Genomic DNA, 15,182 nt, shown 5'->3' with positions numbered 1-15,182 from the left:
TACCCTTTATTGGATCCAACACAATGCATATTGATTGAAACAGACTGCCTTTTACCACACCATTTCTCTTGTATTTATGACATTTAATACCACATTGATCTGGATTAATGGAATGATTGAACAAAATGATTTGAGATTCAGTTCTCATGTGGGACATCAATTTGACCCCAAGCTACAAACATCTCCAAACCAACAGCCTGCATCAATATTTAATATCTGAGCAAAACACAGATCTGCTCTACTTCACATTCATTGTTTTTACCAAATGCCCCTGTACACATTTACTGTGGTTGTAGTCATTTAAAGCCCCCCTCTTTAAGCCTTTTCCAGTCCATTTCCAGTGCAAGTTTCTTGGGCTTATAATAGTATGAAATCACATTTTGTTCAAGTCTACCAATGGGTGTTGCATTTTACACCATAACTCATTTTCATCATGAACATACATGCAATGATCATTTGCAGAACACATTCGGTTAACATTTGGCAAGCTTGATTTGTCAGTTTGACTTGGTGTGAAACTGTGACATTAGGAGTAACACCTTAAATTAAACCTTTTTTGTTACTGTAGGCCTGGTGAGATGTTCTGCACTGTGCTTCAGGCAAAACGTGCATTGGTACATGGTGCAAAGTGGGCTGCTGGGCAAAAGTGCCAGTGCATGAGTGAGCACCACAGTCTCGGATCGAAGTCGACCCATGCCAGCGCTGACTGTGCCAAGCAGCCCTGTTGGGGTAGCAAACAATTGACTTTGCGTCGCCTAAGGGATTTATGGGAGGGATTCAGTCAGCTGGGCTTTTAGTTGATCGAGCATCATGTGTGTGCTGTCCGCACACATATATGATTGGGTCTCCTCTGTTCCCTCTCTGTGCGTGTGTCACACTCTGAACTGAAGACAGTGTACGGAGTCATATTCAGTTGGTTAATGGAGAGGGCATATCCACCTCCCAGCAGTAAGGTGGCGCTACTAACTGCAGCGGTCTGCACTGTGAAAGTTAAATCAGAGATTATCTTCTGTTAACGCTATCTGGAAATGGTGTGGTAATCCGGTGCAGCGAACTCATATATGTCCATTCTCCTTCTGTTTTCAGGTAATGTAATATTCACTCCTGCAATCGGTTAGTGTGTAGCGGTAATAGAAAGTAGAAAGTGATATGTTGATATGTTTTAGTATGAGGTTTAATTGCAACATGAGCGTCAGCGAGATTTTGGCGCGAATACACTGTGTATCGGAACGGGGTCGCCGTCCATTTTGGAAAATATTCGGTGATGATGGCTAAATATTCCATTTCGGAATGTAAGCTAAAATAATCGGGTATGGATTGTGAAAGATTTAGAGCATTAAGCGCCGTTTTGCGAAAGGGACCGGGAGACGGGAAACAGAATGGCCGCGAAAGTGTACAAAGCGTGCGTAGCTGGATAGCCACAGCAGCCGACCAAGTTATTTTCCGATATGCTCAGTTACCTGCTGTGAGTAAGTTCAGACATGAATAAGTTATACCGGGTACGACGACGTTCCAAAGCCGATGCATGCTGTGTTTATTGAAGGAAGATTCGCGACTTTATTAGTACATCCTGCCTGAGTGAAAGCGAATCTGAAACAATAATTCCCAGAACTAACTCGGAAAGGGAACGTGGGAATATCAGTAGCTGAGCTAATACTCGGCAACTTAATGCATTAAAGTGCACGGATCTGGTATTAAAAGGGACATGTGAAACAGTTAGCTTAAACACAGGGAAAATGCACGGAACTGTATTACCCAGTTTCGTGGGGAAATGAGGTTCGTTCAGTATTGCTAGTGGAGTGCAAATAATTGTTTGTCCACTAGGTGGGAGTATTCAGTTAAATGTAGAGCTATAGAGATTAATAAACCTAAAAATCTTTGTTAATTAGTTTTAGTGACTGTGTGAGACTGCTGGTTTTTTTTGGAATTGTGAAATGTGATACTGATGTATGGGATTGATACTCTGTAAAGAAATATGTTTATTTTGGTGATTGAAACAGGCACAAGGTAACTGAACCGTAAAGGGTAAAGTGTTTTCTTTATTTTTGCGACACTGTGAAAGTTAAATCAGAGATTATCTTCTGTTAATGCTATCTGGAAATGGTGTGGTAATCCGGTGCAGCGAACTCATATATGTCCATTCTCCTTCTGTTTTCAGAATTAATAAAAACTTTAAATGTGATACAGTGGCGGGTTTATTTCACGTCAGACCTGTAACGCGTGCACAGTTTGTGGCTGTGATGTGAAAAAAAGGAGCTGGCAGTGAACCACCAATTGTCCTCAGTGTCCTGAACTGGCAGCAGGGATATATATATATATATATATGGGCACGCTTGAACACTTTGTAAATTGGACATTTCAAATGCAGGTGGGACTGGAGATGCCAAATGTATTTCAAATAAAAATAAATAAATAAAAAATAACTTAGGTCCGAAGAACAAGTAGACATATGGTCAGTGTCAGAGCTGTCCATTTGCATTTTCAGTATTTTATATAAAGAAAAAAAAAACTGAAAAGAGCCAACAGACTAACATTCATTTTTCAGCATTGAGAAATAATGGGATATTGGACATACAGAAAGCATATACATTATGGCACAGTGTCAGGTGGACTGATTCGCAGTTTGGTGATTGGATTATAGAAGGAACACAAGCAACAAGCTCCTGACAAAATGTACCTCTGTCAATTTCCGGTCTCTTATTATAGCCATACTAGCCATAATTAATGGAAAACAGGAATTCCCAACATATTTATGAAGACAATGTACATTTAGGGATGTTGTTTTCTTTCATAATGGATGAGCCACACCTGCATATGTGGATGATCTCTAAAGAATATCCGCGGCTTGGCATGGGTAATAGCACTGTTTACTCTTAGAGCGGTAGCAAAACTCAGTAATAGCAGGATTAGTGTAACCACAGGCAATGCCATTTTCATTGGCTTGGGATCAATCAAAAAACCAGACCATATTAAAAGGATTATAGATTAGCAATTAGATGTCTTTTGACTGGAGGAAGAAACCGGTTTACAAGATTTGCTCGAGGTTAGGCAAGAAGGTTGGTCGATTTTCCACTGTATAATCCAGTAACACAGCCCGGAGAGAGAGGTGGAATGGAATCTCTAATATGATAAGAATGACCAGCACAAACTAAATAGTCACCTGAGAAAAATGTGAGGTTTTTTGTTATTATTGCAATGTAGAAATGACATGTTTCAATTTATTTTTTTCTCTGTGGGGATTTGGTGAGCAGAATAGAAAAATATATTTAAATGGTTTTCAAACAGAGAAGTGAATATATATATATATTTATATATATATATATATATATATATATATATGCAGGGATCTCCATAATGTTTGGGACAAAGACAAATAAGTTGTGTTCTTGATTTGCTCGGTACTCCACAATTTTAGATTTGAAATCAAACAATTCATATGTGGCTAAAGTGCATATTAAGCCGCGTTTCCACCGCAGGAACTATACCCCGGAACTAGGAACCTTTTGAGGAACTCGGTGCGTTTCCACCGCAGGAACTAGGGTCTAAATTTAGTTCTGGGGGCTTTGTTTTACCCCCCAAAACGTTCCTGCTCGGGGGGTAGTACTTTCCGAAAGTACAGGAACCTTTTGGGTGGAGCTTGCAGCGCTGAACATTTCTGATTGGTCGAGTACTCGTAGCATTTGTGTTGTATTTATTTTCCGCCATTACCCGCCATGTTTGAAAATATGCAGCGGCAAACCAATTTATTTTCATAATAACTTCAAATCAAACTTGTATGTTATGCGGCGCAGTAGCCTACTTTTGGTTATAGCCTGTCAACGTCTTGGAATTATAACGTGTGCTCTTCTGTTCTTTTCTTGCTTTAGTATTCGTTTTATAAAATGCTAAGCATTCGTGCTGGGACAGCATATTACGTAGGCTACCAAAACATTCAAACGGATTAATTCGGTTGCTGAATATTTTCTTCCGGATTTTCTTTGTTAGCCCGTTGTAATTGACTCAAAACGTTTGATACAGTTATGTGAGGTATGCGGTAGTTCTGCATAATTAACATTGGTGATACAGTACAAGCAAACTGGAAATCACCTTCCGCACTTTTTATCCGGGTAAAATAACAGGTTAATTCTAGTAATCTTCCCTTTAGCTTTTTCAGACTGCCGTGATTTTACTCAATTTTACTGCCATTTTTCAATTCCACGAAAAGATCAGGAAGACTATGGACTCATTTATGGTGCATGGTTCGCACCTGGAGGGCACACGTCGCTGCTCGGCTAGCAGTAACTTCGAAGGAAAGCAAACGGTGGCTGTACCACTACTAATTTACATTTTCACGCAAGTCCGAGTTTTCGTTCTATTCTTGTCATTTTGCCATTAGCCTATATGGAATTGACGACGAGAAAGTAATCAAACAGCAAATTGTTTACAACGTGTGCATGTTTTCTGCTGTTGTTGCCAGTTATACATATAAATGTGAATGCATTCTGTCGCTTCGGATGTCAAGACATGAAAGCGAATGTTCGCATAAAAACATAATGAATGTGTTTGAGAGGATATATGAAAATCAATAAATACAAAAGTAACCATATATAGTCATTGTTGGTAACCCGTTGTATAAGTGGAATAAACCCCTCCGGGCTGTCCCGGTTATTAGAAAATAATGTAGGCTACTTCGGTGGTAGTATGGGGTTACGGAAGAAATCATATGACAGACGGACCGACGACAACGTTGCTTTTTCATACGTCAGTGGGCTAATTTGCTTAATCTTCGCGGTACTTTAGACCCCGGTGGAAACGCAGACAACCATTGGCTGAAGGAACCTTTTAGTTCCTGGTAAAGTAGTTCCTGGGACTGAAAGTTCCGGGTAATTTCGGTGGAAACGCGGCTTTATTAGCTTTTATGTAAGGACATTTCTATACACATTGGTTTCACCATATAGAAATTACAGTACCTTTTTTATATAGACCCCCCTCCCCTCGATTTCAGGGCGGAGTAACGTTTCAGACATTTTAAGGTTATGTAAATGAAAGTAGTCACGTTTAGTACTTTGTCGCATGTTCTTTGCATGCAATGGCCGCTTGAAGTCTGTGACCCATAGGCATTGCCAGGTGCTGCGTACTGTCTTCTCTGGTGATGTTCTGCCAGGCCTGTACTGCAGCCATCTTTCAGCTCCTGCTTGTTTTGGGAGCTAGTTGCCTTATGTTATCTCTTTAGCAGATGAAGCAAATGTTCAATTGGATTCAGATCACGTGACTCACTTGGCCGCTAAAGAATTTTGAAATTTTGGCTTTGAAATGACACTATATGTCACCAGATTACCTAATCGTGGTCTTCAATGAAATCCTTGGTAAGTAGAAGCAGGTGCCTTAGTGCTGGCCTAATTTTTTTTTTTTTTTTTTTTAAGTCTGCAGCCACACTGGCCTTTTCCCAAGATTGGACACCCCTACTATAAACAGATAGAATAGCAGACTTTCTCAATTATATTCAACATTATCTAAACCTCCTAGATCAAGAGAGACCATTCAAACAATTTACTTGCACTGCAAATTTTCCACTTTGGAGATACGTGTGGCTCAATGGATATTCATGAAAAAAGAAAATTTAATATTTCTTTGTATTAGACATAATAGACAGGCAACATTTTCCCTCAAATACTGCTCCTGACCTCACCTCACCTCAATGAACATGCAAATTATCTGATTGCACCTGTGGGACTGTCATGGTCATTACAATATGTTTGGACATGAAAGAGTAACCCAGTCCTTGGAGGTGAAAAAAATTAATTCCATTCATTCAGTGAAAGCCATTCAACATTTTTTTAAAGGTTATTCAATCCAAGACCATAGCTTTTCTAGCTACTGACTTGCAATGGAATTTGTACTGCCTGCCCTCCTGTGATTTGTGAATCCAAATGTCCGCTATTTCTTGGACCTCAAATTTTTCTTCCCAAATTTGGATGGATTTATTCAGTGAAAGGTATTTGTCCATCATGGTGAAATGCTAGTGTTAGGAGTGATATATTTGGCTTTTAGACCTTGAGATGATTAACATTTTTTGGTAGCTTTTTTAAGCCCTTGCATAACTACAAATGCACTTATTAAGAAGTCTTTAAGCTTTAATCAAAATGTTAACATGTGAAAATACATGTTGTCAGATATATTGTGTTTAGATTATGGCCTTACAGTGAGAAATAGTTTAATTGGATAGGGCAAACTTGATCAAGGCCTGTACAATGTCATATTATTTCTAAGACTGTTGCCTGTTCTCCCCGCGACAAACATCAAAGTAAATGTCCTTCGGGTAATTAAAAGACATGCTGATACCCTAATCAAGGCATGCACTCCCTGGGTCCCACCTCCTGCAGAGTTTGTCTCTGGAGAGACACCAGAACACAAAGCTATTTATGGGGTGTCAGGTCCCAGTGTGGACACAGATCGTCATTAGGGCAGGATTTCCTTTTTCCCATTTTAAGTTTGAATGCCAATCTGCAGCATTTGATTATAATCATCCACTGAAAGTATTCAAGTCTATGTGGAACTGGTTGTTGAGGTCTGCCAGCTGGAATTTACAACTGTCACATATGTTATTAAAAGCAGGAGTAAATTTCCATCTTGTAGAGGTATTCAGTAGCTGAGCTGAATTACCTCTTAACAAATCCATGTTTTTGTTTTTGTGTGTCATCTCATAGGATATTTTATATACTTTCAGAAGTTTCTGATGACAAACTTCCATGTTAAATAAGTCTAGTGAAGAATTGTTATGTCCGTACTGTGAGGCATTTCTAACTGCCAATTTTTTGCTGTTCCCCTACCAGTGAGAATTGCACAGGTTTTTAAGCAGCACCAGGTATTTGATCTTCACCAAACATAGACAATTGCAGTAAATGCATTGAAATATGTTTACACTCAATATAGAGAAGAGTATAAAGTGACTGATTATGAACTATTGATATGTGGATAGTTACATGACTTCAGAAAAATATTTTTTACTATTATAATTTTATTTTTTACATTTGCCGTGTGTGAGTGTGTGTGTTTAGCTGTGTTTTATACCATAAGTCTCACAAACAACTTCTCTAATTTGATAGAGCAAGGCAGGAACTGGACTGTGTCCAATGTATATTGATTTGGTAGGGGTCTGCCATGCCACCCATTCATTATTAGGTGTAAATGCATTGCTGGGGAATGTCTACAAACAAATGGAGTTTATTATTGATTGTGACAGCTCCATTGGATTTGATGGACAGGAACTAATTTTTCCATCATAAGGAAATAGAAGAAAAACAATGTGGGTGCCTAAAAGGCTTATTGCAGCCAGGTGTGCTGTGTACCCTTTAAATGCATATGTCTGTAGATAATTGCACTATATTTTGTGGAGGAGAATGAGTCTGTGAAGGTTGCTGCTTCCTGGAGTATAAACCCTCACCTAGCATCGGCATCCATTTTTGTTTTGTCTACAGATTGATTTACCGATCGAATAGTTTTTGTATCTAAAACATAAATTTAAATATACCTATGAATCTATCTAATGATCTATGTACTGTTTTTAAAAATCTGGAAAAACAAAAGGCTGAGGATATTTTTGAATACATGTGTGAATAAAAATACTGATATGAGCTTGAAGTGAACATTATTAAATAGGTACACAAACTTCAATGGTTTTAATAGCCATTTTAAAGAAGTTGCCAACATCTTTTAGGCTGTCAAATCTATCTATCTATCTATCTATCTATCTATCTATCTATCTATCTAATCTATCTAATCTATCTAATCTATCTAATCTATCTAATCTATCTATCTATCTAATCTATCTAATCTATCTAATCTATCTAATCTATCTAATCTATCTAATCTATCTATCTATCTAATCTATCTAATCTATCTAATCTATCTAATCTATCTAATCTATCTATCTATCTAATCTATCTAATCTATCTAATCTATCTAATCTATCTAATCTATCTAATCTATCTATCTAATCTATCTATCTAATCTATCTAATCTATCTAATCTATCTAATCTATCTAATCTATCTATCTAATCTATCTATCTATCATTATTATTAGTCTTTCTTCCGGGACTAACTCCGTTTTTACAGATACATTTGTCAAGTTCCCCAAAAGACGACTGGAGTTGCATACAGACTTTGCTTTGGCTGACCGGACAGTTCCAATCAAGAAGGATTTAAGTTAAGCCAATAAAAATGAAATCATTACCTGGCATGAAAAGTAAAGAAAAATTGTTAACCATAATAACATTACTTTATGAGTTGTGTTGAGGTTTGCTGGAGTTCGTTATTTTCATGCTTTCCAGAGCATGATAAATGCTCCTGATTTTTTTTGCATGAATTACTCCTTTAAGTAGATAAATGTTCAGAAGAGCATTTGCCTAGGTACTTCACATAGCCTATGTGTATTGACTCAAAGGGTCTGGTGGTCAGATCTCATAACTGAAGATTTCTTTCGTAATTTCTATTACTGTCTGCACACACATATAACAAACGTTAAATAAAACTAGCATTGGCTGCTTTTATTCAAGGTGCCCCGATATCCACATCTAAGAGAAGGTAAATTAAATAAAAGTTTATATTACAACTCAATACACAAGAAATACATTCATTCACCAACGACCCTGACCTGCACAAAGACTCTCACATTTCATTTTGTTAAGACCTGCATTTTGGTTTACTGAGCACCAGGGCTTGACATTTCCACCCACCATCTGCCAAATGCGAGTAGAATTCGGCAGTGGCATGTAACTCCATCTCTCTTACCAGCCACTTTGCTAGGTGACCTTTTAGTTGCATTTTCTATGAAAAAATCACTGTCGTTTATAAAAGGCATCTGAAATAGTTGAGTCAATTTTAGGTGATATTACATTATACTACAACTCCCATGAGCGCTGGTGCACACTACGTGTTCATCCCATTGACCCATTCCATTTTTCTCTCATGTTTTGTCTCCTCAGTTAAGTTTGGAGTATAATTTAAAAATAGGAGAAGAACCAAAATTGCACCACTGCCAAACACGGTGCCACATTCAAACTGTGTGTAGGGCTTACTTATTGTGATTTTAAACTTTTTGTTTAGTGACACTCCACACCAGTGGAGAGGGCAGATTCACATTCTGTGGTTGTGACTGGAAAAGTTGCTTTAGTTTATTTAGTGCTGCAAAAAAAGAAAAGAATGTAGGCTCGTCGCACCATTTGGTTTAACCTGGTGGCATTTCATGCATGAGCCAACTCAGGTGTAGTTACTTTACCACCACCAATGGCATTTTACAATGGCAATTTAAAGCTAAAGTAAAAATAAATAAAAGCACATCTGCAGAGCATCAAAATTGACATTATTAAATGAATATAAGCATATATAGGCAGGTGAAACTGCTGACTGACTAGTGACTTTGGAAAAACACTAGCCATAGTGGCTGGCAAGCCAACAATTAATGTCATGCCCTGCAGATTACCCTGTTAGAGAAAAGGATTATTAATGAAAAGCCAAAAATGTTAGAATTAAAAGAAAAGTGGAAGTGAATGAGGAAAAAAAAGTTAAATTGTGTTAGCTTTAATCACCTTTACAACAGCCTGGGCACTAAAATATTTGTCCTTAATTTTGACTTATATTTAGATATAGATATTATCCAAATGTGAATCATTTAAATTCCAAAGTATATGTGAATAGACTGACTATACTGTAAACGTATTCAAATGTGAATAATTTCAAATATGTGAAAGGCATCATTTTAGCAACTAATTATCATTCTTCAAGAGATTTTGTAGAAATAGACAGATTATTCTGTGAACTTGTGCATTTAGACAGGCACCAAGCAATGATTCAGCACTGACACACTGTATTGTTATCATTACAGTGACAACAAATGAAACAGTCACCAAGCTGTAAATTCAGTCACCCTACCAGTCTGAAAACCAATCCCAAAATATTAAGTTCAGGGTATACTATACAGCTGATTTCATTGCAATGTGGACAGAGGTGCAAAGAGAGGGAGATGGAGAGAAACAACATAGTTGGCATTTAAAGTGGATTTTACAGCAATATAGATAGAAAGAGAGAGTGTGTGAGATAGGGGCGAGACAGAGATACAAACATAGCCGGAGAGAAACAGAGAAAGTGCCGTTATTACGCTCAGCAGGAGCAACAATCTGAAACAGGCTCTTCATCAATCAGATTAAGCTCTCTCCATGATGAGTCCAGACACCACCGCTGTGTGAGCCAGGCCAGATATTTATCAAAAGCTGAATTAATAACCGCCCTCAGCCGTCTCCTGACAGGCTCATCTCAGCGGCCATGTTTAACATTTCAACGTCATATGTTTGTGTCAGGTATGGGCTACCCAGAGCCTCGATTAATTAACTCTGCCTTAGCGAGCTTGCAGAAAGGTAATAAAATAACATCTCCTTGCAGCTGCCAAGCAAAGAAGTCCAACCAGCCACATACCTTTTTGAAGCTGTAGGTTTGGGAGAAGGTGGATAACTCACAATTATGACTGTAAACATCAGTGGAAGCTTTCATATGGCAATGCAGTTTCATTATTTTGTGTATGTCAATTGGCACAGAATATAGTTGCCTGTGTGCGCATGTGTGTGTGTGGTGGGGGGGTGGGGCAGGTGGTTGTTGGCGTGGCCTTACTGCATATACATTTTGGGGAGTTTTGATGCAGGACCACAAATATTTGGTACTGTCCATGCTGCTTAATGCATACGAACTATCTCATGTGATTTATCAAGGCTGGCTGCAATTTCGGAAAGATTAATGTGTGCCATCTTGGAAAAATGGTCATTCAATAGAATGGAAGCTGACATCCAACCATCTCATCAAAACCTGGCCATTATATGGAGTTGTCAACTTCTTATACAACCTCACTCTTTGGGACGACTTTTATACTAGATGTTGGAGCACTGCTGCAGGAATTTGATTCCATTCAACCAGAAGACCAGTAGTGAGGTCTGGCACTGATTGGGCGATTAGACCTGGCTCGCAGTTGGCTTTCCAATTGATCCCAAAGGTGTTGGATGACGTTGAGGTCAGGGCTCTGCACAGATCAGTCAAGTTTATCCACATTGTTCTCGACAATATCATTTCAATTTTGGCTAGATTTGCATTTGTTTTGTGTAAATAGTGCCACCGCAAAGGAGGTAAACATATCTAATTCTTACCCTGATTTGGAATATCCATTTATTTTCAACCACAGCCACATTCATGTTCGAACCCCACTGCCGATTTGTGACTAGCGTAGACATCAATGGTTCTCCTCCAAATCATGTGATGTCACCAGCCAGCTTCTTTTCACACCACAGCCCACAGCCAAGCTCACATTAAACTGCACCTGAAGGAGGCCTTTGACATGCAGTGTTGGCATGTGGTCCATGAGAGTCCAATTGACCGGTTGCTAGAGAGCGATGACATGTTATTTTCAAGAAATAATTCATACTTGATAAATGATAGATTCCAGTATTGTACATGTGATGCAAGTTAAAGTGACAGACCTGTAGTTTCCTGGATGAGTATGGTCCTTTTTTTATATTGGTATTATATTACCTTGCTTCCAGTTGTCTGGTATTTCACCAGTTTACAAAGATGATGTCTGGAAATGGTTTAAACTCTATGAGTGCCCTTGGGTACATGCCATCAGGCCCTGCTGCCTTATTTGTCTTTGGTTTATGTAATTTATCTAGTACTCAACATCTGCTAAGACATTCTGAATACTGGATATGCTTTACGGCCTATTAGTACCCTCCTGTCTGGTAAAAATCTCAACAAAGTATCTATAAATGCAGTAAAAAAACAAACAAAAAAAAAAACATTGTTTTTAATTGTGAGCCTAAGTTAAGGACAAAGGTCAATCAAATCTGGGCCTGTTTTGCACTGCCATGAAAAATATATCCCTTCCGAAATAGATATGTTTGCCTAAATTATAATCATGTAAGATGATTTTATGTTTGATATAAAAAAACATAAAAATACACACCTGATTTATTTTGTTTATGGAAATGAACACTCTCAAATGCTAACTATGATGGGAATGCTCGCCAATATATGTGGCTCACATGGGAGGTTCACAGGCCATTGCAGTTAAGTACAAACTGCAAAGTGGATTGAATGGCTCCCTCAGCATAATGAACAGCAGAGTAAAACATAAAGTGCAGCCAGCCATATCCAGACAAACCTGTTTGTGGCAGATTTGTCAGAGTCATTTTCCTACCTTAGTTCTTCAGTGCAACAATGTAATCTGTGTGCCCTGTGTCCTTGCCTCATCTTTTACCCTGGCAGTTTAATGATCGTCCGCTCTTTAACTCTGTTACTAACAAGGTCCTGATCTACTTCAAGCAACTTCAAGCATTCTGCATCATCTCTTCCCAGAGACTATTGGGTCAGAAACATGCATACAGGAGCTGTAAGGTCAGGGGATGCTCAATGCAAAACAGCTGTTAAATTCATGTTCTCTGCGATTGCATCTCATAAGGAGTCCCATCATTATCTGCTTGATTCTGACCAGGGACTATTTAATGTGCACCATATTAAGACGATTATCTGCACAACATGATAGCAACATTAATGATTTGACCTTTCTTCTGTGCCGTTTTTACATAACAGCTGATTATGTGGAGAACTTTCAGGTTAGCATGTTACATTAGTAGTGACAATGCTTTGAAATAACATAGCTACATTTATTCAAAAATACCCAGAGGAAAAATCTTTTGCTCAGGATAGTCTTTTCTTTAACTTTTGAGAAAGTAGTAAGATCTCAGTTGTACATCTTTTTGAGATCACTTCAATCTGAATTGTTGCTCCTAAAACCCCCTTAGGACAAAAGATGAGATAATGAGAGGATGAATTTGAGACTTCAGTAAGACGAATGGATATTGAATTGAGATGCGGTTGTTTCTCATGAGGTCACTATGAGAAAACTGAGACATATTTGAGAAGAATCATGAGATCCTAGGAGTCATAGCTGAGTTTTCTTTGAGCTCTTTCTCTGATCTCATGGTCCCATGTTCAGGAGACCTAAATTAGACTTATTTAAGATCATTTAGAGATCTCTTGTTTTGATCAGAGTAAGACATAAATGAGATTATATGTGGTTGTTTCTCCTGAGTTGAATTTGAGAAGTAGGAGAAAAAGCCTTTGGTCTCACCTTAGTATTAAAAATAACAAATAAAAATATTTGTGTCTAGGAGAAATGAAAGAAACAACTATGAGATCTCTTCTTGGATTTTGCTTTCCTATGGGTACATTTATCTGAATCCTTTCAGTCAGTGAAAATTTGTGCCAATTCGTCTCAGTCTTAACAGCACTTGCTTTGGGCACCACCTGATATAGTTGTGTGGGCTGTTTGTTCTGAGTTTATGTACCTCAGAGTAGCATCAAGGCCTTCCTCCAGCAATGGGCTAACAGTTAATTAATTATAATTAAAAAATCATATAATTTTGGTGGAACTTATCCAAACCTTTATGTGAGGGGGCGGTGTGGTCATGGTACTGTCTGTGGGCTGAAAAAAGAAGGGGGAGTGGTTTAGCCAACCTGCAGCGACAGCTGTAGGCAATGAGATAATCGGCATTAACCTTTATCTGTGTTGCCTGCAGTGAGACCAGGGACGCGACAGGAAATGCACACAAACACAACAGCTACGGCAACAGCGTCAGCACCAGCACCAGCAACAGCAACAGCACCAGCAACAGCATGGCGACAGAAACAGTAATGGCTGCAGTTTCCGTGGTACTAATACAACCGGTGCGCATCTACATACTTGCCGCCTATGTGGATATTTGCACCACCATGTCAAACTTTAATCTGAGTCTATTTTAATCAAGAGGCCAGTTTAGAGAGCCACAAGAAACAAGACAATTTGTAACACATAATATTTATTTACAAAGTAGATTTACAAGATAGAACAATTATAAATAATCTCTTTGATAATCTGAAATCTGTTTTACTCAACCTGTCTTTTTGGTGTCCCTGCTTGCCACATAGCAGGATAGTATCTTTCAGCCACCCGCTGATGGATTCTGCTTCGCCTTCTCGGTAAAGGCCTTTTGATTTTTATTTCTCACTGAAACATTTTGACCTCAGACTTACTCTGAATCTGCTGCCACAAGTATAATAAATTGACCTTTCTTATAAGGACTTCCAAATCAGAATTCTATTTAAACTCAATCTCTGACAATTTAAATAACCATGCAGAATTTAGGAAAACCATTAAATCTCTTAAATCTACTGTTTCTGTGGCACTCCCAAAGCAATCATAATTTGTAGCTATTAATAAATAAACAAAGCATAATGCCTTTTCAATGAACATTTTGTTTCTGCAGGGTATTTATTGAACAGCATGTATCCTGGTCCTAGCCATATTGTTCAGTGCTTATACCATCTACGTATGATGGCACTTCAGACTGTGTTTTTGCTTTTTGAGTGTATGTCAACAGCTGAAGTCCTTAAGGCTCTTAAGACTGCAGACCACAAAAAAACCTTCTGGCAGAGATGTTCTTGACCCCTTATCTACTGAAGCTTTTAGCAGATCTGATGGTTGAACCTTTAGGCCACAGTTTTAATCTTTCCCTTTTTATGAATAGCATCTCCCAAGTTGTCGAAGGAAGCATACATTCTGCCACTTCTGAAAGGTGGAAACCCCACTGATCTTGGTAACTACTGCCCTATTTCAAAGCTGTCAGTTGTTACAAAAATCATTGAGTCATTGATTAATGCTCAGCTAGAAGATTTCTTTCAGGCTAATTGCATACTGGGTGTAGCACAGTCAGATTTTAGTTCAGGCCACAGCACATCTGCTGCCTTGCAGGTGTTAAATGATATTGTTCAAGCCCTTGATAACAAAAAGCAATGTGCTGCATTATTTATTGACTTATCTAAAGCGTTTGACACTGCCAATCATGCTATCTTAACCAATAAGACTCCTTAAGATTGAACTGAGTGCCAAAGCAGTCAGGAAATCTGAAAACTGTCTTTCTGACAGGTCACAGAGCATTCATGCTCATGGACAGAAATCATCCTGGGGTGTGCCACAAGGGTCTATTCTGGGTCTAGGCCTGTTCATTATTTACATTAATAACATTGGTTTAGTTATGAATAATTCACCTACATGCAAATGACAAAATTCTATACTACTGCGCTGCTTCCCTGAATAGAGCTGTCTAGAAACTCAAACCATATTTTA

The 15,182-nt window shown here is 38.4% G+C and overlaps 1 long non-coding RNA gene across 1 annotated transcript; it reads left to right on the top strand.

The window, feature by feature from the left end:
* Nucleotides 1–1,031: 1,031 nt before the first annotated feature.
* LOC135262561 (uncharacterized) lies at nt 1,032–14,145 on the top strand. Its single transcript, XR_010332240.1, has 2 exons — nt 1,032–1,086; nt 13,597–14,145. It is a non-coding gene; the product is annotated as an uncharacterized LOC135262561 (long non-coding RNA).
* Nucleotides 14,146–15,182: the final 1,037 nt, after the last annotated feature.

The sequence above is a fragment of the Anguilla rostrata genome, chromosome 1 (genome assembly GCF_018555375.3).
Source record: "Anguilla rostrata isolate EN2019 chromosome 1, ASM1855537v3, whole genome shotgun sequence".
Lineage (NCBI taxonomy): Eukaryota > Metazoa > Chordata > Actinopteri > Anguilliformes > Anguillidae > Anguilla > Anguilla rostrata.
Note: the sequence above shows the minus strand (reverse complement) of the source record. Positions and strands in the feature narration are given on the sequence as shown.